Source organism: Microtus oregoni, unplaced genomic scaffold, assembly GCF_018167655.1.
Source record: "Microtus oregoni isolate MIOR12 unplaced genomic scaffold, Mior012 000023F_ref0000262, whole genome shotgun sequence".
Taxonomy (NCBI): domain Eukaryota; kingdom Metazoa; phylum Chordata; class Mammalia; order Rodentia; family Cricetidae; genus Microtus; species Microtus oregoni.
The window spans coordinates 28,776,799-28,801,275 of NW_024543082.1; the positions used below are offsets into that span (position 1 = coordinate 28,776,799).

The window sequence follows — 24,477 nt, forward strand, 5'->3', positions numbered from 1 at the left end:
ACCACGTTTTGTCTTGCCACTGTAATTATAAAGATAGAAAATCATTACGGTGAGAATAAAACTTTTATGTTTTCCTTGTATGAGAGGAAAACTGTTCATTGTATACTTGCCATTGCCTCTAGAATGAAGCTAACTAGGCTTCTTTCATACATTGTTGGCATTTATGAAATCCAAGTGTAACTCACAATTTACAGGTATATACATACATAATAAAAAGGAATTGGATGGTTTTTTATTAGGAAAAGTTTTCTTTGTGTATATATGTATTTTTCATAAAAATTTAAGGCAAGCCTATTCAAATTACTGTTATAAAATAATTTTGATGTCAAGTTTGTTAATGATCATCAAAATAATTTAGAATAAAGTTTTTTAATATAAGTGTGCTTTATATTTAAATGAAAAAATTTATTGTATTCAACAGGAAGGAAAAATATTTTTAAAAATATATTGTCAATATATCTAATTTAATAGATAACAAAGGTTACCATGGACTAATATGTGAATAGTGTTACCCAATATTTAAAGATATAATAGTCTCCACTTTCTTCATTCCCATTCAGACACAATTTTGACAACATTGAATCTGTCTGTGTTACTATTCCCAGTGTGTTTTTCGAATATTTAAATCCTCACTCAGCTTTTTATGTCAGGTTTACTTAGAATGCTAAGTACAGTTGTACTGTCTTGTCTACCACTGATATGTTCTCCCAGTCCTATGTTTTTAAGAAAGAATTTTAAACTTTGAGACAATCTAATTGTTGTTTATTCTTTCCTTGAAAACTAACTGAAGCCAACATGAAATTTCCATTTTTAATGCTCATGCCCTAGTCTACCAAGTAGTAGGGATTACTGACCTGCACTGCAAAGCATACAGTTGTTTTGTATCATATACATTAATATTATATTAATATATATTAATGTATATGATACAAATATATATTAATGTATATGATAATATATTAATGTATATGATACAAATTTTATTCATGTATAAATAATACAGTGTACTGTATTCAACAGGAAGGGAATGTGTATATATGTATATACTTTAAAAAGTATAATTATATTGAAATTTTGGGTAAATTAAAAACCCTTTGAGGAGAGGTAGGATTATATGTTTTCTCCCAGCTTTGTCCTGAGGATCTAAAATTGGTGACTTTACATTCAATATCCTTATGAACATTTTATCAATTTTTTTTTGTTTCTGAACATTTCTAATGTGAGGACATATCTACAAAGCAAATCTTGATGCCATTATCTTTTTAAAAAGTTATCTTAAAATATTTTAACTTGATTTTTCTTATTTTTTCTTACAAATTTATGCTCTTCAAAGTATGCTATGGCATATTAGAGCTACATTAGTGTAGATTTGCTTTGTATGTTTTAAACCTTAAAATCAAAAAGCTTATATTCTAAAATTAATTTTAAGAAATAGGTAAAAATTGTAAAAAAGGCAAAAATATGAGAAAATATAGAAAACAGCTTATATGTATACGGTTTTTTAACGGAGTGCAAGACTTTTCTGCAGTTCTCTATTTTCATCTTTTCGTCTTAGTTGCCTGGTTTGTGCAGCGATTTAAGATCATACTCTATTCTAATCAAATTTTGTAGTAGGGTCAGAAATCAGTACGCCCTCACCACCACCTCCCCAAATTCCAATTCTGCTGACTTGAAAATTCTCTACTTGCTAAAAAAAAAAAAAAAAAAAAAAAAAAAAAAAAAAAAACAAAACAGGACCATTAGCATCCAGTGAAGATTCTTCATCTCAGAATCCCTGTCAACATCAGTTTTCAGATATGTTTGGCTCTAAGGTACCTGACATCCAGCAAGGCTTAGCATCCAGAGAAATAGGACGACAGTTAAGATTTTGCCTGTGATAGCAAGAGTAGCTGACTTCTGTTTTCTTCCCTGGTGAGAGCTAATTCTCACTCTTTACCTTCAGTCCAGGCTCAGAAGTCAGGCATGATAACCTAATCTTGGCCCCAACACTATTCCCCATCTCTCAGCCTCATGCTGGTGCTACCTAAGAAATTCTTCCCCTTGTTAGCTGGGTCAATGATCAGATTTGGAAGAGAATCGAACAGGAGAATCTGTATAAATGTATAACTGTGAGACAAAATGTCTTGGTTGTACTTATTTGAGGCTTAGCTTTGTATTTAAATTGCAAACAAACATGAAATAAACTTGAAACTTATTTTTCATCAGAAATACAGCAAAAGATAAAATGTCACTAAAATTAACTTGAATATTCTGATTTTATGCTTCCTAAGAAAATTATGTTCTCTATAGTGTGCCATGACATGTTAGACCATAATAAAAGTGTATTATGTTCTTAAGTTTTAAAACTTTAAAAATGAAAATGCTTAAATTCTAAAACTTTGACACAGAATTTAATTTTGCTTCAGAATGCTACTACCTCTCAATATTTAGTGATTAATTGGGATACACTGACAGACAAATTTAAGTATACAAGTCTATAGCCCAAATGGTTTTATTTTCCAGGAAACAAAACATTTAGAGAAGGTAATAGAAATTCATTTGTTTCAGAATATTAACAATATGGCATGTATGAATCATTCAAAATTATTTTTAACATATGCCTGCATTATTTAACTGGTTCAGAGTCCATCTTACTTGTATTTTGGGAATTCTACCTTATAATCATAAATGGAAGTAGATTATAGTATTGTACTTCAAATCGGTTCCACATATCTTTGAATTTTGGCATAAGCTATGTAGTCAAGACAGGACTCAATATTTAGGAGACATTTATTTAATAATAATAATAATTAGAAAAACAAACATTTGTTGTTTTTTTTAACATAAAAAGTTAGAATAGTTCTCTTACCTGGATTTTGCTGAGGAGCATTTTCTGAAAGTGCATATTTGCCTTATAGTCAAGGTCTCAGAAGTTAAGAATACATATGTACCATGATTTCACAACTGAAATAGAAGAAACAGAGATCAGAGGCTACCCATAATAATAGATATGTACCTTGTACTGGAAACTTAAGTCTTCTTTCAAATCCTGAGAGGATTTCCTAGCACTGACATCAGTATTTATCTGTAGAGAACTTATGTCCTAACAAATATAAACTATTTGAAACTAATTACAACTTCCCAATGAAAACATGGTCTTTAATAATGTAAGCTTGAAGATTATTTTGCTACTTTGTGAGTAACTGACCCAACTCTTAAAATTCTTCTCAGCATTTGTGCATATAATCTAAAACATAGAAAATATTCTGGAGTGAATTAGATACTTTAATAGTGGATATAAAATAAATAAAAACAATGAAAATATTTAGCACTGAAAAAAGTAGATGACTCAGCACAAAATGTGCTTCCCTAGTATGAGAATTTGAGTTCAAAACCCCAAAACCCACATAAAAATGTTTGGTGTGCCCTCATGTACTTGTAATGCTAGTATTTGGGTGTAGATTGGAGACAGGAGGATTTCTAAAGCATATCTACAGGTTCAGTGAAAGACTTTGTCCAAAGCACATCAGTTGATGAATGATAGAGTAGGACACCCAAAGTGCTCCTCTCTTCCCTGTGTGTATGTGTTCACGTACTCCCATACAGTTATGTACATGTACACAAAACACACACATAGTGCTGTACCTCTTTGACTCTAAGATGTACTCTACCAGGCAAAGAAAATTTTCCTTAGTATTTGCATTTGAACTTTTTTTTTCCATTTCTTGTGTGCAGTGGTTATTTCCATGCCTACAAAAGATAATTTCTACATGGTAAGGTATGGCTTTCAGTACTGTAATTCTGAATTAAATATCTCTAAGTCAAGCTGAGTCCTTAATTCCTTGAAAGCATTCTGCAGGTAAGTGAGGTAAACCCTGAAAATGTATGCATTGTCTCAGTAAGAAATACTAGGATACTGGAAAAGATGTTGACCAGAAGGGGTTCTTGGAACAAACATCTTGGTAATAATAACTTCTTTGATAACCGAAATGGTGTTACAATGCAATCAGAAGGAAAGATGCATAAAAGCTATCTCCACTAAAATTCAGGATGTGATATACAAGGAGATAAATATCATATATAGAGATAGATGCAGAGATGGAGACAAAATATAGAAGCAGCCTAGGTGTCTTTTGGAGACACATACATGTTTGCATTCAGAGAGAAGCACTAGGGAAGTCTGGAATGTTAAATACAAGCCTGCAGGGTTGTCTCCTTAATGGAGGAAATAAAATACTGGCTCTCCAACCAGAAAGCTGGGAGTTAGTATTGTTAATGACGTTGTTACCTTTGCTACCTGTAGTGGCAGACTTCACTCAAAATCACCCAGAATGAATATTCCAGATTCTCCCTCCCTAGACAGTATTCTTTAGCGCCCAGTTATTAGGTTCCATCCTTAGGGTAGATAACCTGCTGACTTCTCTGCTATCTCAGTCAGGGACCACAACAGATCCTAGGCCCTTAAGTTATGGAACCCATATTCGTAGTCACATGTACTTTTCAAATGAATGTCTGTTTAGTCATGCCATACTCTTTATTATGCTTGGCATTGGAATGGCTTCCCCAAATTCCACTGTGTTTGTATATAAGCCAACTCTCATCAGACTCTCCAGAAACTTGATCAAGCCAGACTATGTCAGGATGAACCATGTTCTCATTTTATGTCTTTGAGTTTTGTATCCCTGCCTGCCATGGCACTTTGCAGGTGCTCATAAGCAGATGACAAGAGCAATTAAGGTAAATATTATGAATATATACAACAGAATGTTATTCAGTATGCATATACAATAAATTATTATTCAGAGAAAAGAAAGAATGATCTCATTTGCAAGGAAATGGATGCTGGAATTTGTGGTAGTTTGAATGTAATTGGTTTCCATGAGCACATATGGAGTGGCACCATTAGGAGTTGTGGCTTTGTTGTGTGTTCAAGGAGATAAACACAGTAAAAAATGGAATAAAGGGGGTGGTGATCTCAGTGCAAGATTCTATCCAGGTAAATTTAGAACGTGTGAAAAGGAATTAAAGAAAAGTTTAAAGACAGGTGTGGTGGTGCAGGCTTTTATTCCCAGTACTCTAGAAGATGAGCTAGTTAGATCTCTGAGTCTGAGGGCAGTCTTCTCTGTGGATCTAGTTTCAGGATAGCCATCTTAGACAGTGAAGGAAACCATGGAAAACAGAAAGATGCTGGGCCCATGTACTAGCAGCAATAAGCAGCAGTTTTTGCACTTTTTTCCAAATGTAGTTATGGTTTTAGAGTCAAGAATAGAAAAAAAAGGTGCTATGGAATCTCTCTCAATGACTAAGGAAAGTGACTGAGGCCAGGCATGTTTCAGGGGTTTGCCCTAAATGAGGGCCTAGAAAAGCCAGGGACTAAATTACTGTTTTATTGCAAGTTAATCAGACTTTTGCTGAAGTATCTAGTCAGGATGAGGGAGTAAAAAAAAACATCTAGATCAAAACAGAATGAGAAAGATTTGTTTATAAATAAGAGCATGATCTTATATAAAGAAAAGAACTAAACAGTATTTGAACAATGCACATATTTTGGCAATATGTATATTATTGTCAAAACATATTTTTGCAATGTTACAGGAAAAAAACAAGCATATGTCAATAAATTGATATATTTCAATCAAGTGTTTTTCACACCTCTGTGATGATCACACAGAAAATGAAGTAAAGGAAGCTATGTTCATTTTTCATCATCAAAAGAAAGAAGACGTGTATGAATAAAGTTAAAAGAAGTACATATTTTACTGAAGAAAAAATACATTATTGAAAGTAATTGAAGGAAATATAAATAGAAAGGTACTGTGTGCATAATGGGTCACATGATGAAATATTGTTTTTTTTTTAATTTATTTATTTATTAAGGATTTCTGCCTCGTCCCCACAACCGCTTCCCATTTCCCTTCCCCTCCCCCGATCAAGTCCCCCCCCCCATCTGCTCGAAGAGCAATCAGGGTTCCCTGATCTGTGGGAAGCCCAAGGACTGCCCACCTCTATCCAGGTCTCGTAAGGTGAGCATTCAAACTGCCTAGGCTTCCACAAAGCCAGTACTTGCAGTAGGATCAAAAACCCACTGCAATTGTTCTTGAATTCTCAGTATTCCTCATTGTCCGCTATGTTCAGCTAGTCCGGATTTATCCCAGGCTTTTTCAGACCTAGGCCAGCTGGCCTTGGTGAGATCCCAATAGAACATCCCCATTGTCTTAGTGTGTGGGTGCACCCCTCGTGGTCCTGAGTTCCTTGCTCGTGCTCCGTCTCCTTCTGCTCCTGATTTGGACCTTGAGATTTCTGTCCGGTGCTCCCGTGTGGGTCTCTGTCTCTGTCTCCTTTCATCGCCTGATGAAGGTTAATATTCCTGAGGATGCCTATTTGTTAAAATGAGAGCATGTCCCAATCCAATAGAGAGGTGGTATAATCTCTATAGAAAAATTAATTTTGTTTTTTTTCTAGAAATGAATAAGCTGATAATAAATTTCACAATGGATCAGAAGAGCCCATTTTTAAAGATGAAGACTAATGTTGACAAATTCATTACTGCTTATTTCAAAGATATAAAAAATTAAAATAATAAAATTGTTCTGGTAAGTACACACCATATTAATATTTTTGGGTCTGGGTTACCTCACTAAACATAGTGTTTTCTAATTCCACCCATTTGCATACAGAATTCAAGATGTCATTGTTTTTTTTAACTGCTGAGTAATAGTTTAATGTATAAATGTACCACATTTTCTTTATTCATTGTTTAGTTGAGGGACATCTAGGTTGTTTCAAGGTTCTGACTATTACAAATAATGCTATGAACATAGTTGAACTAATGACTTTGTAGTATAATTGAGCATCATTTGAGTACATATCCAAGAGAGGTATTGCTGGATTCTGAGGTAGGTTGATTTCCAATTTTCTGAAAACCACCATATTGATTTTCAAAGTTGTCCTACAAGTTTACATTCCCACCATTAATGGATGAGTGTCCCTCTTACTCTACATCTTCTCCAGCATAAGTTATCATTGGTATTTTTGATCTTAGTCATTCTGACAAGTATCCAAAAGTTGTTTAATTTGCTTTTCCCCAGTGTCTAAGGATGTTGAACATTTCCTTAAGTATCTTTTGGCCATATGAGATTCTTCTGTTGAGAATTCTTTGTATAGTTCTAAACTCCATTTTTTAATTGGTGTATTTAAAATTTTAATGTCTAATTTCTTGAGTTTTTTTTAATATATTTTGAAGATCAATCCTTTTTCTGATATGGGGTTGGTGAAGATCTTTTCCCATTCAGTAGGTTGCCTTTTTGCCTTATTAACTGTGTCCTTTTCTTTACAGAAGCTTCTCAGTTTTAGGAGGTCCCATTTATTTATTGTTGCTCTCAGTGTCTATGCTACTGGGGTTTTATTTAGGAAGTTATTTCCTGTACCCATGCATTGAAGTCTACTTCCCACTTTCTCTTCTGTCAGGTTCAGTGTGGTTGGATTTATGTTGAGGTATTTAATTCATTTTGACTTGAGTTTTGAGCATGGGGATAGATAAGGATATATTTTCATTCTTCTACATGTTGACATCCAGTTATGCCAGAACCATTTGCTTAAATACTTTCTTTATTCCATTTTATAATTTATCTTCTTTGTCAAAAATCATGTGCTCATAGGTGTATAAATTAATATTTGAGTTTTGTATTTGATTCCATTGGTCAACCTTACTGTTTTCATGACGGTACCAAGATGTTTTTTATTACTGTAGCTCTGTAATAGAGCTTAAAGTCAGGGATGGTAATTCCTCTGGAAGTTCCTTTATTGTATGTTAACTGAGTTTTCTGTCTTGTTGGTCCTGAAGTCATTAAGTGCCAAAGAATTCACACAGAGTTCTACATTAGTTATAAACTGATTGCCCTAGTAGCTCAGATTTCTTATTAACTCTTACAACTTATATTAGCCCATTATTCTTGTCTATGTTGGCCATGTGGCTTTGTACCTCATTCGGTGGGGCAGTCACATCTTGCTTCTTCTGTGGCTGGGGCAGGACTACAGTGGACCAAGTTTTCCTCTTCCCAAAATTCTTCTGTTCTCATTACCACACCTCTATTTCTCTACTTCCTGCCTGGTTGTCCTGCTTATACTTCCTGCCTAGCTACTGGCAGATCAGCATTTATTTAAAATACAATTGACAGGATACAGACCATTGTTCCACACCAATTGTACAGGATTGTTTTGGCTCTCCTGTTGTTTTTTTTTTTGTTTTGATTTGTTTTGTTTTGTTTTTTTCATATGAAGTTGAGTATTGTTCTTTCAATGTCTGCAAAGAATTGTGTTGGGATCTTGATGGGGATTACATTGAATCCATAGATTGCTTTTGGTAGGATTACCATTTTTACTATGTTGATCTTACCTATCCAAAGCATGGGAGATCTTTTTATTCTCTGGTATCTTCTTAATTCCTTTCTTCAAAGACTTAAAGTTCTTGTCAAATAGGTCTTTCACTCCTTTGGTTAGTGTTACTCCAAGATATTTTATGTTATTTGTTGCTATTGTGAAAGGTGATGTTTCTCTGATTTCCCTCTCAAGATTTTTTTTATCATTTGTATATTGGAAGGCTATTGATTTTTTTGAGTTGATCTTATATTCTGCTACATCACTGAAGGTATTTATAAGTGGTAGGAATTCTCTGGTTGATGGAGGAAGGTCATTGGTTAAAAATAAAGAAACTGCTTGGCCCTCATAGGTTAAAACATAGGTGGGTGGAGTAAACAGAACAGAATGCTGGGAGGAAGAGGAAGTGAGCTTAGACTCGATAGCTCTCCCCTCTCCCAGGCAGATACAATGAAGCTCTAACCCAGGATGGACGTAGGCTAGAATCTTCCCGGTAAGCACACCTTATTAGAAAATGGGCTAGTCCAGGTGCAAGAGTTAGCTGAGAAGAGGCTAGATATAATGGGCCATGCAGTGTTTAAAAGAATACAATTTGTGTGTTGTTATTTCAGGTAAAGCTAGCCGGTGGTGGGAGCTGGGTGGCGGAATGCAACCCGCAGCTCCTTACAACATCTGGTAGAGTTTTTGAGGTGACTTATCTATGCTATTTTATCATATGCAAATAATAAAAGTTTGACTTCTTCCTTTGCAATTTTAATCTCCTTGATCTCCTTTTGTTGGATTATTGCTATAGCCAGAAATTCAAGAACTTTGTTGAAGAGATATGTAGAGAGAGTACAGCCTTGTGTTGTTGCTGATTTTAGTGGACTTGCTTTAAGTTTCATTCCATTTAATTTGATGTAGGCTGTCAGCTTGTTGTATATTGCTTTTATCATATTTAGATATGTTCCTTCTGTCCCTAATATCTCCAACACTTTTATCATGAAGGGGTGTTGAATTTTTGTCAAATGCTTTTATAGTATGATTGGGAATCTCTTGGGTATATTCCCAAGAGTGGTATTGCTGGATCCTCAATCTTCATCCAGCGTAAAATGGAGATAGAGACAGAGACCCTCATTGGAGCACTGGACTGAGCTCCAGTTGAAGAGCAGAAGGAGGGAGAAGATGACCAAGGAAGTCTGGGCCGCTAGGGATTGGTCCACCCACTGAGACAGTGTGCCTGTTCTAATGGGAGCTCACCAAATCCAGCTGGACCGGGAATGAATGAGCATGCGATCATACCGGACTCTCCGAATGTGGCTGACAATGGGGGCTGACTGAGAAGCCATTGATAAAGGCACTGGGACTTGTTTCTACTGCATGTACTGGACTTTTGGGACCCTAGACTGTTTGGATGCAAAGTTTTCTAGGCCTGAATGTAGGGGGGGGAGGGTGTTGGACTTCCCACAGGGCAGGGTTCCCTGCCCTCTCTTAAGGAGGGGGGGGGGAGGAGGGAAATGGGAGAAGGGGAGGAAGTGTAAAATTTTGAATGGAAAACAAATAAATAAAACAAAATAAAATAAACAAACATAGTATCATTTTAAACAACATGTTACCAAGTCTCCAGAATACAAATAATCTATTTAATAGAGAGTAAATTTGTACATGCCAAATGTGAAATGCTCTTAATGAGAGACCAAACTTTCCATGAATTAATGTTCATGCATAGTATCTTAAATGGCTAAAATCAGTGAAAAACCATCATATTTGAAAACTAATAATCTTCCTTAGAATAGTGTTGATTATACTTTGGGATCAAGATTCCTACATACACTGAATTTGCTTCTTTCAGTTTGTTGGATATGTAAAATTAATGTATGCATGAATAATATTGTATTTTAAAATGGTCCAAGTTCCTTGGCTGTGAGTATATTTTACCATAATATTTCTTCTCAAAATGACTTGGTTCAAACAGTCTAATATATTAACATGCTTTGTTTGTGCATTTCTACTTTCTCTATACCTGTAATTTTGGAGAATTAGAGAATATAATGGAAATAAATAGTTCAGGAGAAAAGATACTTGTTTCACAACACTACAAAATTATCTATTCTTCATGGCTCCTTTAACAACATTTATTACTTCTTTGTTTCTCAAACTATAAATAAATGGTTTTAATAAAATAATTTCTACCATATTACTACCATATAGCAACTGGTATGTCTTCGTCTCCTTCATTTACTGAACTTGGTTTAATATACATTTAGAGAAGAAAACCACAGAATATTGACACAGATTGAAAGTAGGAAGAACAAGTAGATAAGGCTTTGTTTCATCCCTCTTTGGACTTCATTGTGAACATAGTAAAAAGAATGTAGAAATAAGATATCAGGAATACAGTAATGGTAAAGATTTGAATTGAACCAGAAAAGATGAGAATCATCAATTCATTGATATAAGGGTCAACACATGAGAATCTATATAATAGAAGTGCATCACAAAAAAAGTGTTTCATTATGTGAGACTTACAGAATGTTAAACTGAACAAGAACCCTATGTAAATCATGGGATACAGGTTTCCTGTTATGTGGTATCTGAAGGCAGAGCTTCTTGGACATCAAGTTGTGATATTGCAGTAAGTTGCATATGGCCACATAGCAGTCATAGGACATCATTGCTGCCAGGAGGAAGCAGTCTGTAGTTTCAGCAAGATAGAGAAACGAACTGTTTGTGCATTCATTGAGGAAAATCTTTCTGTCTGCAGAAAAGAAGTTCTCTAGCATCTTGGGAGTAATAGCATAGGACTAGCAGGCATCTAGGAGATCCAATTCGCCCAGAAAGATGTACATGGGTGTGTAAAGACAGTGATTCATGTAGGTCAAAGCCAGAAGACAGAGTTCCCTATGGTGGTGACCAGACAGATGGCAGGCAACATCCTGAATATAAAGGTTTTTAGGTCATTTTCTACAAATCATCACCATTATTAGCATCATTAGCATTTTTACTGTGAAAATAATAATCATTATTACTATTTTGTATAGCACAATCATTTCTTCTGTAAACATCAATGATTGTCTTCGGAATGAATTTTCTGTACTTTGGGGGTTTCTTTTATTTTTAAAAAGCCAGAAACTTTGAAATTCACAGAAATATTTTATTAATTCCAGGAAGTACTGAAAATGGGAAAAGATGATCTATTTGCTTGAGCATAAATATATCAGGCAAAGTTAGTTTTGGGTCACTGTCCTCAAATAATTTCAGTGTGAATCTTCTGAGTTAATTATGATAATTATATTGCAATCTGAGAAATTTTTATTGTATGTTGTTTTAATAAAGAAAAATTTAAAATGAGATTCAGTTCTGTTGATAAAATAAGTGCTTATCGTGCCTGAAACCTTGGATTCCACCCTCAATGCCTCACAAGCAAGTCATGATGATGGATGTTTGTCATCACAGCACTCATGTGCTGAAGACAGTGAATCAGAAACTTAAGATCATCCTTAGCCTGGTAGTGAGTGCAGGCTAGCCTGGAATGAATGAAACTTTGTATGGGTCAAAATAAGTAAATAATAAAATATGCAATCATTAGTAATAAACCAGTGTTAAATTAACATATATTAGAGATGGCATCAGAAGTATCATGAGACTCGGGGCTACGTAGCAATTCATCTTCAAGACAGCCACCATAGAATGAAGAAATAGATATTTCTAGATTATCGTTCTTGTTTCCTTTAAATAACTCTGCCTGTGGAATTATTGCCATTGAGTTTTTTCAAGCTGTCTAAATCATTTTTTCCTTCTTTTCTTGGTAAAGAACATTTTTCAAGCAAAGGTACTCAGTAAAAGTGCAATTTAGTTTTCCAGACCTAACTGATCTCATTTTCTGTATTATGTCACATATCATCCCTGTGTGACAAAATTCACCAAATCTGGTGACTCATTTTTACTGCTATAATTTGGTAAAACATTACAAAATTTCAGATGTCTGTATATCTGAAAGTTTTTCTAACTACATTACATACATTCTGAGGCTTAGTTGTTACAAACCTTTTTGAAAATACACAAAGTAGGAAGTGGGAGAAAAGTAGAGCTAATTCCAATCCTACATCCATAGCCTGGGATTAGAGAACTTGTTTATGTTTTCTTGACACGATTATTGAGTGAATTCTTCTCTGTACATGTAATCATTACCTTAAGAAGAGTCTATAAGAAAAGTTTCCAAATTGATCTCATAAGAAATAGGCATCCTCCTTTATATTTCTTCCTTGCTCCTCAGATAATTAATGTAATTTTCTAGCACGTAAGCTAACAAAATAAACTTACTATTAAAATTAAATTTTTAGTATTTAGAAAAGCACAAATTCTAGAGAATTTGAGAAAGTAAACTTTATTAAAAATCTGTTAGTTGTGATTAATGTTGCTGTAGAGCATATTGAATAATCATATTTACTTTATGGTCAAAATTGGTTTGTTTTTCCATATTCAAAGCATACAAATGGAGTCAGTAAAAATTTTATTCCTGTAATAACTGAAGAAAATCTGTATAGTTAAGTGAAACAGAAATAATTTTCAACATAGGTATGTACCTATGTTTTTATAAAATAATTTGTGATCTTTCATGTATAGGCTAAAGTTTTTCTACTGAAAAGTTACACTAATTATTGTTCTATGACTCATACTTTTTTCAGATTCCATTCAAGTATGAGAAGAGCTAAAAATATTAAGAAAGAGTTAAAATATATAACATGAAAATGATAAAATCTCAGAGAAGTAAATCTGTTTTTAATTTAAAAAAAAAACAGTGAAAGAGTTATAACACCTTTCTTACCTTGAGTTTACATTATAGAAACGTAAGAGTCTTGAAAAACTCTTCTTTTGAAGCTGCAGTTACCCTGATACCTAAACCACACAAAGACTTAAGCAAGAAAGACAAATACAGACCTATGTCACTCATGAACATCGATGCAAAAATTCTCAATAAAATACTGGCAAAGCATCTTCAATGAGGTCTACTGCCCTTTTTGGCTACAGAAAGAAGAGCTGGAGAGATACCTCAGTGGTTAAGAGCATTGGCTGCCCTTCCAAAGGTGAGAAGTTCGATTCCTGGCAACCATATAATGGCTCACAACCATCTGCAATGAGGTCTGGTGCCCTCTACTGGCAACAGAAAGAAGAGGCAGGAGAGATAGATCAGTGGTTAAGAACATTGCTTGCTGAGTTCGACCAGGACCAGGACCAGGCTTTATATATTACAGCTCTACCTGCCTTTCCAGTAATAACAACAGAGAAGGTGATTGGTTCCAGAAACCCTAGGGTCATCAAGGAGGATACATGGGAGCCTGTCCGTATGAATGACCTCAAGGAAATTAAACAGGCTGTCATGAATTTTGGGATGCAAGCCTCTTTTGTTAAAGAGATGCTAAGATCTTGGGCCATGACAAGCAGAGCAACCACCTCGGAATGGCTCCAGCTGAGCTCTGCGGTACTTGAGAGAGGACTGCAATTGAAATGGAAATGCTTATTCAGGCAAGAGGCTAGAGTTTTAGAACAGCAGGAAAAAGTGAAGGGAATTGACATTTCCCTAGATAAAATTCTAGGTGAAGGGCTCTTTTCTGACCCTCAGGAACAAGCTAATTTGGATGAAAACACACTCTCCATGTGTACTACAGCAGCCTTAAGGGCTTGGGACAGGGTACAAGACCCAGGACAGAGAATGGAATCATTTGTCAGAGTTAAACAGGGTCAGAGAGAACCCTTTAGTGACTTTTTACAAAGATTAACTAAGACTGTACAAATAGGGATATCTGACCCAGAAGAAAGATATATAATGATAGAGTCTTTGGCTTATGAAAATGCAAATGTGGAATACAAAAGGATTTTGGGGCCTTTAAAGCTCAGATCAGCGCCTTTGGAAGAATGGGTCTTGCATACACTCAATGTTGATACATTTGATTATGGCACTGAAGCATGGGTAGAAGAAGCAATTTCCAATGGTAAAAGGAAACACAAGAATACCAAATATTTTAACTGTGGCAAAATGGGTCATATGAAAAGGAATTGTAGACAACGGACTTTCAGAAATAATAATAATAATGCATCTTTCAGAAATAATAATAATAATAATGCATCTTCTAGAAATAACAGAAATAGGAGGACTCAGCCTTCAGGTTTATGTAGAAGATGAGGAAAAGGCAGACATTGGAGGAATGAATGCAGGTCTACAAGAGATAGACAAGGCAACCTGATACAGACAGGAAACGTGAGAGGGGGGCCTCACAGGCCCCAATGGCAAACATGGTTTAGTCATTTCCAGTTTCTGCAGAGAACGTGCCTCGTCAGGACAATTAGGAAGCCCCATGCCTACTGTTACAAGCAATAATGATCAGAAAGATAAGTTACGTGTGTTTTGGCAAACTTCTATAAATGATCAAAGACCTAAACTGAGAGTGTGTGTAAATGGCATTTTTATTACTGGCCTGCGGAACACAGGTGCTGATGTAAGAATCATTACCCCAGAATCTTGGCACCCATATTGGCCTCTTCAGAATGTAAATATTCAGCCCCTGGGAATTGGAACCCTATCTCGAGTAAGGCAGAGCACGAGATGGGTTGAATGTATAGGTCCAGAGGGACATATAGGAAAATTAAGGCCATATGTAGCCAATATTGCAATGAATTTATGGGGTCGTGACCTATTACAACAATGGAATACCCAAATTAACATTCCTGCTACTTCTAGAGCCTATATTTCTGAGAATAATATTAAAAGCTATTACAAATGGAGAAAACTGGCCATTCGGGCTGTACAAGAACAAGCAATTGATGTCCCCTCAGAGATACCAACAGCCTTGCCTCTAAAATGGTTGACTGAGAAACCAATATGGACAAAGCAATGGCCTTTAGCTGAGGAAAAGTTACAGGCTTTAGAACAGCTGGTATAAGAACAATTAGATGCTGGACATATAGAAGAATCTACCAGCCCTTGGAATTCTCCTGTATTTGTGGTTAAGAAAAAAATCAGGTAAATGGAGAATGGTGACAGATCTCAGGGCAATCAACAAGGTTATTCAACCTATGGGCCCTCTGCAATCTGGAATTACTTTGCCCTCTTTATTACCAAAAGGATGGCCTCTCATAGTTATTGATTTAAAGGATTGTTTTTTCACTATACCTTTGCAAAAAGAAGATAGAGAAAAATTTGCCTTCACAGTGCTTACTTATAACAATTCTCAACCTTCGAGGAGGTACCACTGGACCGTCCTCCCCCAGGGTATGTTAAATAGCCCCTCCCTGTGCCAATATTTTGTGAACCAACCATTGCAAATAATACGTAAGAAATTTCCCAAATCTATAGTATACCATTACATGGACGACATTTTGTTATCTGATTCAAACATGGATACCTTGAACAGACTGTTTGAAGAAATAAAGATACTTTTACCTAAATGGGGATTGCAAATCACTCCTGAAAAGATTCAGAAGGGAGATTCTGTTAATTATTTAGGTTATAAAATAGGTTTGCAAAAAATTAAGACACAAAAAGCACAAATTAGGAGAGATTGCCTACGGATGCTTAATGACTTTCAAAGACTGTTAGGAGACATTTCCAGTCTACGACCAGCTATTGGAATAACACCTGATCTAATAATTCATTTGAACAAAACCTTGGATGGTGATAAAGATTTAAACAGTCCCAGAGAATTAACAGCTGAAGCAGAAAAGGAACTGACAATGATTGAGGAAAAATTACAACAGGCACATGTGGACAGGGTGAATCCAGAGCTCGATTATATTCTCGTCATACTACCATCAAAAATTTCTCCTACAGGAATTTTAATGCAGAGAGATGATATTATTCTGGAATGGATCTTTTACCACATAAACCAAGTAAGAAACTGAAAACTTATGTGGAAAAAGTCTCTGAGATAATTATAAATGGCAAGCTGAGACTCCGTCAACTAGAAGGCATAGACCCAGCAGAAATTATAGTGCCTTTCACTGCTGATGAACTAAAGAAATTATGGGAAGATAATGAACCATGGCAAAGAGCTTGTGCTAATTTTTTGGGAGACATTAATAACAACTATCCAAAAAGCAAGAGGCTTAACTTCATAAAGAGAACTTCTTGGATTCTTCCTCGAATCATCCGTGATGTTCCAATAACTGGAGCCTGTACATTCTATACTGATGCCAATAAATCAGGGAAGGCAGGTTACAAATCAGAAGACTTGGGTAAGGTGGAACAAAGTTCGTATAATTCTTTCCAGAAGGCGGAACTATATGCCATTCTTATGGTGCTAAGGGATTTTAAAGAACCTATTAATATAGTCACTGATTCACAATACGCATAAAGAGTTATTTTACACATTGAAACTGCTGAATTTATACCTGATGATACAGAACTAACCTCATTGTTTCTCCAGGTTCAAGATTTGATCAGGAACAGGCTTTGCCCTATGTACATAACACACATCTGATCCCATATGGGTCTGCCAGGTCCTCTAGCACAAGGTAATGCAGAAATTGATCAATTATTGATTGGCAATGTGCTATAAGCTTCTGAATTTCATAAAAAACATCATGTTAATAGCAAAGGTTTGAAGAAAGAGTTTTCAATTGCATGGCAACAAGCTAAGGAGATTGTAAAGAAATGCCCTACTTGCTCTTTCTATAACCAAACGCCACTGCCTGCAGGGGCTAATCCAAAGGGCACCCAAAGGAATGAAATCTGGGAGATGGATGTGTTCCACTTTGCAGAATTTGGCAAATTAAAATATGTTCATCACACCATTGACACTTATTCAGGCTTTCAGTGGGCAACTGCTTTAAGTTCAGAAAAAGCTGATTCAGTAATCACTCATTTATTAGAAGTCATGGCTATCATGAGTATACCTACACAAATAAAGACAGATAATGGTCCTGCTTATGTCTCTAGGAAAATGAAACGGTTTTTTCATTATTACAATATCAAGCATGTTACAGGTATACCATACAATCCTACAGGTCAAGCAATCATAGAAAGATCAAATCGAACTATAAAGGATATGTTGAAAAAACAGAAAGGGGTGGAAAACACCCCCAGAAATAGGTTACATAATGGTTTGTTAACCTTGAATTTTCTCAACGCTAATGAGAAGGGAACGACGGCTGCAGAAAGACATTGGATAATGGAAAAGTCTACTGAACTAAATCAACCAGTTTATTTCAAGGATGTGCTGACCTCACAATGGAAGCCAGGAGATGTGCTACGTTGGGGAAGGGGTTTTGCTCTTATCTCCACTGGTGAGGAAAACATGTGGATACAGTCAAAATTAATAAAGGTTCAGTTTTGATGAAGAGAAGCCACATGGAATAAGATAAATAGCAATTCATTCACAAGGATGGTGAGCATACTGATGGTAAGAAATACAGATAGGTTGGGGGCAGGGTTCTTTTCTTATCTCCACAGGAAAATACTCATCTTCAAAGAAATTGAGGGACCCTGAATATTTAATTACTGATGGATGGACACATTTTGTAAGTATTAATTTATATATATATATATATATATGTCTTATTAAACATTTCTTTATAAATATATAGAGCTGGTTTTGAAGTTGGACTCTGGGTCAGTCCCTCTCCAATTCCAAGCCTGTTAGTAAGAGAAAAACCCAGAGTTTCTGGAGTTTCTGTCTCATGTCAAGAGCCATGATATGGTACAGAAAGAAATATGAGTTTAGAAAACATCTTTGCTTTTCTTCATATCTATCATACTTTTCATTGAATATATCTATCATGCCTTTCATTGAATATGTATGTCTATATATGTCTATATGATTAATGTTTAAATTTTTCACAATGAACAATGAGTTTTTCCTGAAGTGACATTTGAAGTTTCCAGGAAGACGACGGGGCCTCACAACAACAATACTACCTGGTTGATATGACGTCATGATACTGATAGCGCTATTACAAGACCTGTTTTGGATACCAGATGCACAAGACGATCCCAACTTGGTTAGCTGAAATGGTGCACATCTTGTACAACATTCTGGCCAGACATCCACAAAATACTCAGAGACTATTTGCAATTTTAAAAGACATTGATCTTGAAATTTAACCATCATTTTACTGTCACAGGATCCCCCAGAAAGAACGTCACCCCCATGAAAGCTGGAAGTAATTCTAGAAGACAACGTCCCCTCTCCCAGTAATGTTTGCCCCTGGGTTTAGGGACATCATTTAGGGGTTGGGAGGTTGGGGGAGGAATTTTATAAGCTCAGGGATCATTTTGAAAAAAAAGGGAATGATTGGATAATAGATTTATAATTGTGAGTTATTGCTTTTAGACAAATATATTGGTATCGATTCTTGTATATTGATACAAAGTTAAATTATATTGACTATTGTATGCATGCATGTTTCTACCTCTGTTTAAAACATTTTTATGTATTGACATATATTGTATTGATATATATATATATAGTATATATTTACCATATTGCAGTGTACATTTCTACCTCTGATTAAGATACTTATATAATGTTTGTGTATTGATATATATTTACCATATTGCAATGTATATTTGTACAGTGTTTATATTTGGAGGTCATTATCCTCATTTGTTACACAGTTGTTTATTGTCTTAATCTTTAAGTTAGATAGATATTGAGAATTATATAGATAAATAGTCATCTAAGTTTGTCATTTATAATTAGACTAATCAGGTTCCCTAGATGTATAGAAATTATACTCAGCATAGATAGATAATCTTTAACCTCTTCAAAGAGCTGTAGAAAATGGCCTTTAATCTAACTCAGAGTTTTTTGATAGTGACATAAAATTGCTCCTGGCAACACTGCTCTATTCCCGAGAGAATGTTGAGCACCAAAGACACTCCACCTGGAGCCTTTCTATTTGGCCTTTGGGCAAAGAAATGCCCATACCTCAACCACTGACAGAGATATAGAGCGTGCATCAATGGATAAAACAGGACTGTCATATCCTGCCAAGACAGGGTAAGATAGTTTTGAAAAGTTCCTTGCCTTTAATAATGGTATGGCAGTTATGTTAGGCCTTAGCCAAAGTTGGTTGACTCAACATTGCAAACGAGACTTTGGGTGATTGCCCAGGTAGTCAGTTGTCTCTGTCAATTGTTGCACATTTTGGATATATCTCGTTTGTTATGTAATATTTATTCCCTTCTCAGATCTTTGACGGAGTTGAAGATTATATAATTGTAGTTATTCTCTACATTTTTTAGACTCCTTGAGATAGAATGTTTAGCAGAACTTTTGTTCTCAATATTGTTTGTTATTTTTATTATTTGTTATTATTGTATATATTTGTATTTGGTTAAGTTCTGTCTTATTTAGACAAAAAGGGGAGATGTAGGGATAAGTCCCGCCCCTTAGAGGGCGTGTTCACCTCGGGCTAATGTTTGCCTATAAATTTGGCGAGCGTGCTCCCAGCCGCCTCTTCTGCTTTCCTGGTCTCCAAGGGAATGGTGGTTCTGTAAGTCTATTTCTACATTAAAACTATATATATATTATTTTACAATCTGTCTGCATTCGTTTACGCCGTTACATTTCACATTATAGAAACATAAGAGTCTTGACAAACTCTTCTTTTGAAGCTGCAGTTACCCTGATACCTAAACCACACAAAGACTTAAGCAAGAAAGACAAATACAGACCTATGTCATTCATGAACATCGATGCAAAAATTCTCAATAAAATACTGGCAAACCATCTTCAATGAGGTCTACTGCCCTTTTTCACTACAGAAAGAAGAGCTGGAGAGATAGCTTAGTGGTTAAGAGCATTGGCTGCCATTCCAAAGGTGAGAAGTTCGATTCCTGGCAACCATATAATGGCTCACAACCATCTGCAATGAGGTCTGGTGCCCTCTACTGGCAACAGAAAGAAGAGGCAGGAGAGATAGATCAGTGGTTAAGAGCATTGCTTGCTGAGTTCGATAAGGTCAAGTCCTGATGCCAGGGCCAGGGCCTTCAATTTCCCTTCTATGCATGTGTGCGTGCATGCTTGTGTGCATGCTTGCATACGCACATACATGCAGCAACCTGGGAGATCATGGAGTTGGAGTTGTGGGAGATGTGAGCTCTCCCATTCCCTAGGTAGCTTTTAGGAACCAACCCAGACCTCCCCAACACATCACTCTCTCAATCCATATCCTGGTCTTTTGCTTTTTAAAGCATACATTTTACTGAGCCCAGTTAGTGCTACCCATGAGTTTGTGGCTGTAGGGCTATCTACTTGAACAAGGACAACCTACTAGTGGCCACACGCCAAAGAAAAATGACTCTCCTTCTCCCAGTGGTCACCCACTGCTAAGGCATGTTGGATGACACAGAGAACTCTGGCACATCTGTAGGCCAGAGCCAGCTCCTTCACACACTGTCACTGCTGCTCTCTGTCCCTGGGTCTCAGCCTCAGCCCCATTGATTACATGGGCTATGCTTGTGCTTTTCTTGGGTGTGATACAGTTCCTGCTGTTCTTGATCAGCCTGTGACTTCTTCAGCCACATTACCATCACCTTTCACCCCCACCCAGACCCTTGGTCCTCAGGTCACTCGGCGCTCACATCTTCCCTGGAAATGTCACCTTCTCAGATGTAGCCATTACCTTGTGTTCTTCCCTGTGTTCTGGAAGTATCCAGGAGATGGTCTTTGCCTCACTAATTAGATTCCCCCTGCCCCCCTCTGCCCCGTTCCCTCTCTCCTCTTCCTTATCAGACTCTCTCTTGATTTCTTCCACAGATGATCACCACATCAGGAAATCAATTTGTTCTCTTAATTGATTCTTTGCAGGTGTCTAGTTGTTTGTTTACACTTAAGAATGAGGGTCTAAGTCAGCTCCTGCAGCTCCCTGGCCTTCTCTCTTCTTCTTTATAGGCACAGTCCTAACAGATGAGGACCCCCACCTTCGCAACCTCATTATCCTTAGTTACCTCCAAGTACCATAAGTCAGTAGTTCTCAGCCTTCCTAATGCTGTGACCCTGCAATACAGTTTCCCATGTTATGGTGACTCCCAACAACAAAATTAATTTCATTGATACTTCATAACTGTAATTTTGACACTGTTATTAGTTGTAATGTAAATATCTGATGTTTTCGAGGGTTTTAGGTAACTCCTGAGAAAGGGTCATTTGACCCTTAAAGGGGTTGAGACCCACAGGTTGTTCTCAACATAGCCATAAATGGATTAAACATTTCTCTTACTCATGATAGAGATTCAATCTCGGCATAGGTCTTGGTAGGGAACAATAAGACCACAGCAACGCCTATGGAATCTTACATGTGTTTTAAAAGTTTACCCAGTACCTGTAACAATATATTTTATATTATCAGTGGAATTTGGTAGCAACCTCACACTAAGCATCCATTTTTTTTTAAAAAAAAAAAGATTTTTATTTATTATGTATATAGGTTTCTTCCTTCATGTATCCTGCAGTACAGAAGAGGACACCAGATCTTATTACAGATGGTTGTGAGGCACCATGTGGTTGCAGGGAATTGAACTCAGGACCTCTGGAAGAGCAGCCAGTGCTCTATTCCTCTGAGCCATCTCTCCAGCCACCACACTGAGCATCCTTAATCCCAGTGTCTTTCAATCAACATGGGGAAGAATGGTTTCTATTATAAGTGGCACTGGGGGACCTTTGCTTTAAACTTTGAATGAAATTAGCCAAGGGTCAGGCCAGTCTCCTGGGCAAGAAGTAGACACAGCATCGCCTCTGGAAGTTCTCATCTGAAAAGAGCTCGCAGATGACCCCAAGGTAAAGAACTCTAACCTGGAGACAGTTGGTGCAGCTGTCAGGTCACTTGCCCTGGAGTGGGAGGGAGGCACTGCAGACAAAGCTCATTTGGAGCACCGCACTTGACCCGGGTGCTACAAGCAATAAGCGTGTAGCATTGAGCATATTTGCTCCTTTCACTATAGCCTTCTCTTTCTGACACTTTTAGTTTGTACTCATCCTAATATCAACATCATTTTCTAAGGCACACAGACACCAGCAGCTTTGTCTATGATTTCCAAGATGCATGTACTTTTCCATTGCAAATCAACTGTGAACAAGGACATTGTGAGCCAGTACCCCAGTGCTGGACAAGCTGGGATGGGTTGACTTGCCCAAACAGGAAGGGCCTCAGAGCAGGAACATGAGGGAGCTTGGAGGCAAAGGTCAGGCCCCTCGGTGTGTGACACAGCAGCTGAGCACGTGTCGGGTGTTCATCTGTTGTCACCCTCTTCCTGAGGTTCCTGTTGGAGGTTCAGAGAAGTCTGTTCTGAAAGAGAAGAGGTTGACAAGAGAGACTATCAGGGAAGCTGCTCTTTTGTGGGTACTGATGTTCCCCCCTTTTAGAAAATACTTGAACCTAGCTATAAGACTAGGTATGAAACCCACAGGGTGGGGACACAAATGAGCTTCTCCTCCTAAAGGTTAGGGCCTAACTGCTTCCTCTTTTAAATTCCCCTTAGTGATAAAATAATTTTCCCCTTTACTTAAACCAAAGACTCAAGCTCTCCTGTCTCATTTCTCTCCCCAATCTCTCTTTCCATTCTTCTCCTTCAGATACAATCCTTACACATCCATCCCTGTAATGTCTGAAGCTTATTTAGAACAAAAAGCTTTATTGTGGTGTGAACATGTGCCACAGTGCACACCTGGAGGTCAGAGGAGAACTCTGTGCAATCTGTTCTCTCATTCCACACTTACGTGGGTGCTGGGGATTGAATCGGGTTGCAAGGCTTGCACAGAAAGTGCCTTTACCCATTGTTCACCCTAGTGCCCCCATCTGGGATAAGAGTTTGAGCTTTATTGGGAGGCTCTGTCCAGGAATTGCAGCCACTCATGCCTTCTGCAGTTGTTACAGGTTAGAAAGAGAGTGCCCAGAGGTGCATGTGGTGGGGGCTCTGCCACAGGTGAGGTGGCTAAAAATGTCTCACAGGGGCCACACGAACTGTGCCTTCTGTAAAGGCTTACTAGACTGGGGGCACAGGGAATTTTTTGCCTGCTGTTAATGTAAGGTAAAAGGTCCAAACTGTGTTACTTTGACGGGCTCTGGGTATTTCACTTTAAGTAAAGTTTACAATTATTGGTTTTAGCTATGAATAATGTACAAATAGGTAGACATTAACATGGACACAGACCTTTGGAAGTTCTTAGTTATCTTTAAGGCTGTAAAATCTAAAGGGTGGAGACCCTCTCTCTGCCTTAGGTCTCATCTGAGATGACCTGTGGCTATGATCTTATGACCTCTGGCTATGTTCCTTTAACAAAAACTCCTCAGCCACAGTAGACCATTGCCTCTCTTTGCCCCTCTCACCCCTATGCTCATTCTTTCTCTCTCCTAATATTGAATCCATGAATCTCCCCACCCCTGTGCCAGCTCTAAAGGACCCTGCCATCCTGATCCTTTCCAATGGCAGGCTCCACTGTAGCCTTACCCTGTGCTTTGGATGTCTGAGCATGTCCAGTCCTTGCCTTCTGAGTCCTGGTCACCATCTTCAAGTTTCTGGTTGAGGCATTCTTCCTTTGAGTCCTCTGATCCACCACTCTGAGCATCTTCTGGATTCTTTGTCCAGGTGAGGCCACCCCTGGGCCAAGAGAGACTCATGAATGTCCCCAATGGAACTTTGCGTCTTTCACAGACTTCTTTCCACCTTCCACCCTTCCTCCCAGATCTCCATACCTCACTTTTCTCTTGCTGTTTCTTTTCAGATGTGCACCATGCTTTCTCCCCCCAAAGATGTTCTCCATATGTTTTTACCCCAGTGATCTCTCAGAAGATGAATATGGGGTTATTGGGTGGGGGGGCATTGCTTTCTGTTTCATGTTTGTAGGCTCTGGCCCTGGCCCTACCCCCTAACCCTAACCCTAACCAGAACACCTAATCCAACTGTAGCCATTAATCCTAAACCCTACACCCAATCCCTAAACCCCCAAAATAAGTCTAACCCTTTAACCCTAAACCTCTAACCATAACCCTTATACCTAACCGTGAACATCTAACGCCAACCCTAAACCTGAACCTTCACCGAAACATAAACCCAACCCAAACAAAAACCCGAACCCTAAATCCTATCCCCAAAACCTACTCATAACCCACAACACCAAATCAAATCTGTACCATAATGTTGCG

The 24,477-nt window shown here is 37.3% G+C and overlaps 1 pseudogene; it reads right to left on the reverse strand.

Moving 5' to 3' along the window:
• Nucleotides 1–10,437: 10,437 nt before the first annotated feature.
• Nucleotides 10,438–23,952, reverse strand: LOC121461641 (annotated as a pseudogene).
• Between the last annotated feature and the right edge of the window lie 525 nt (nt 23,953–24,477).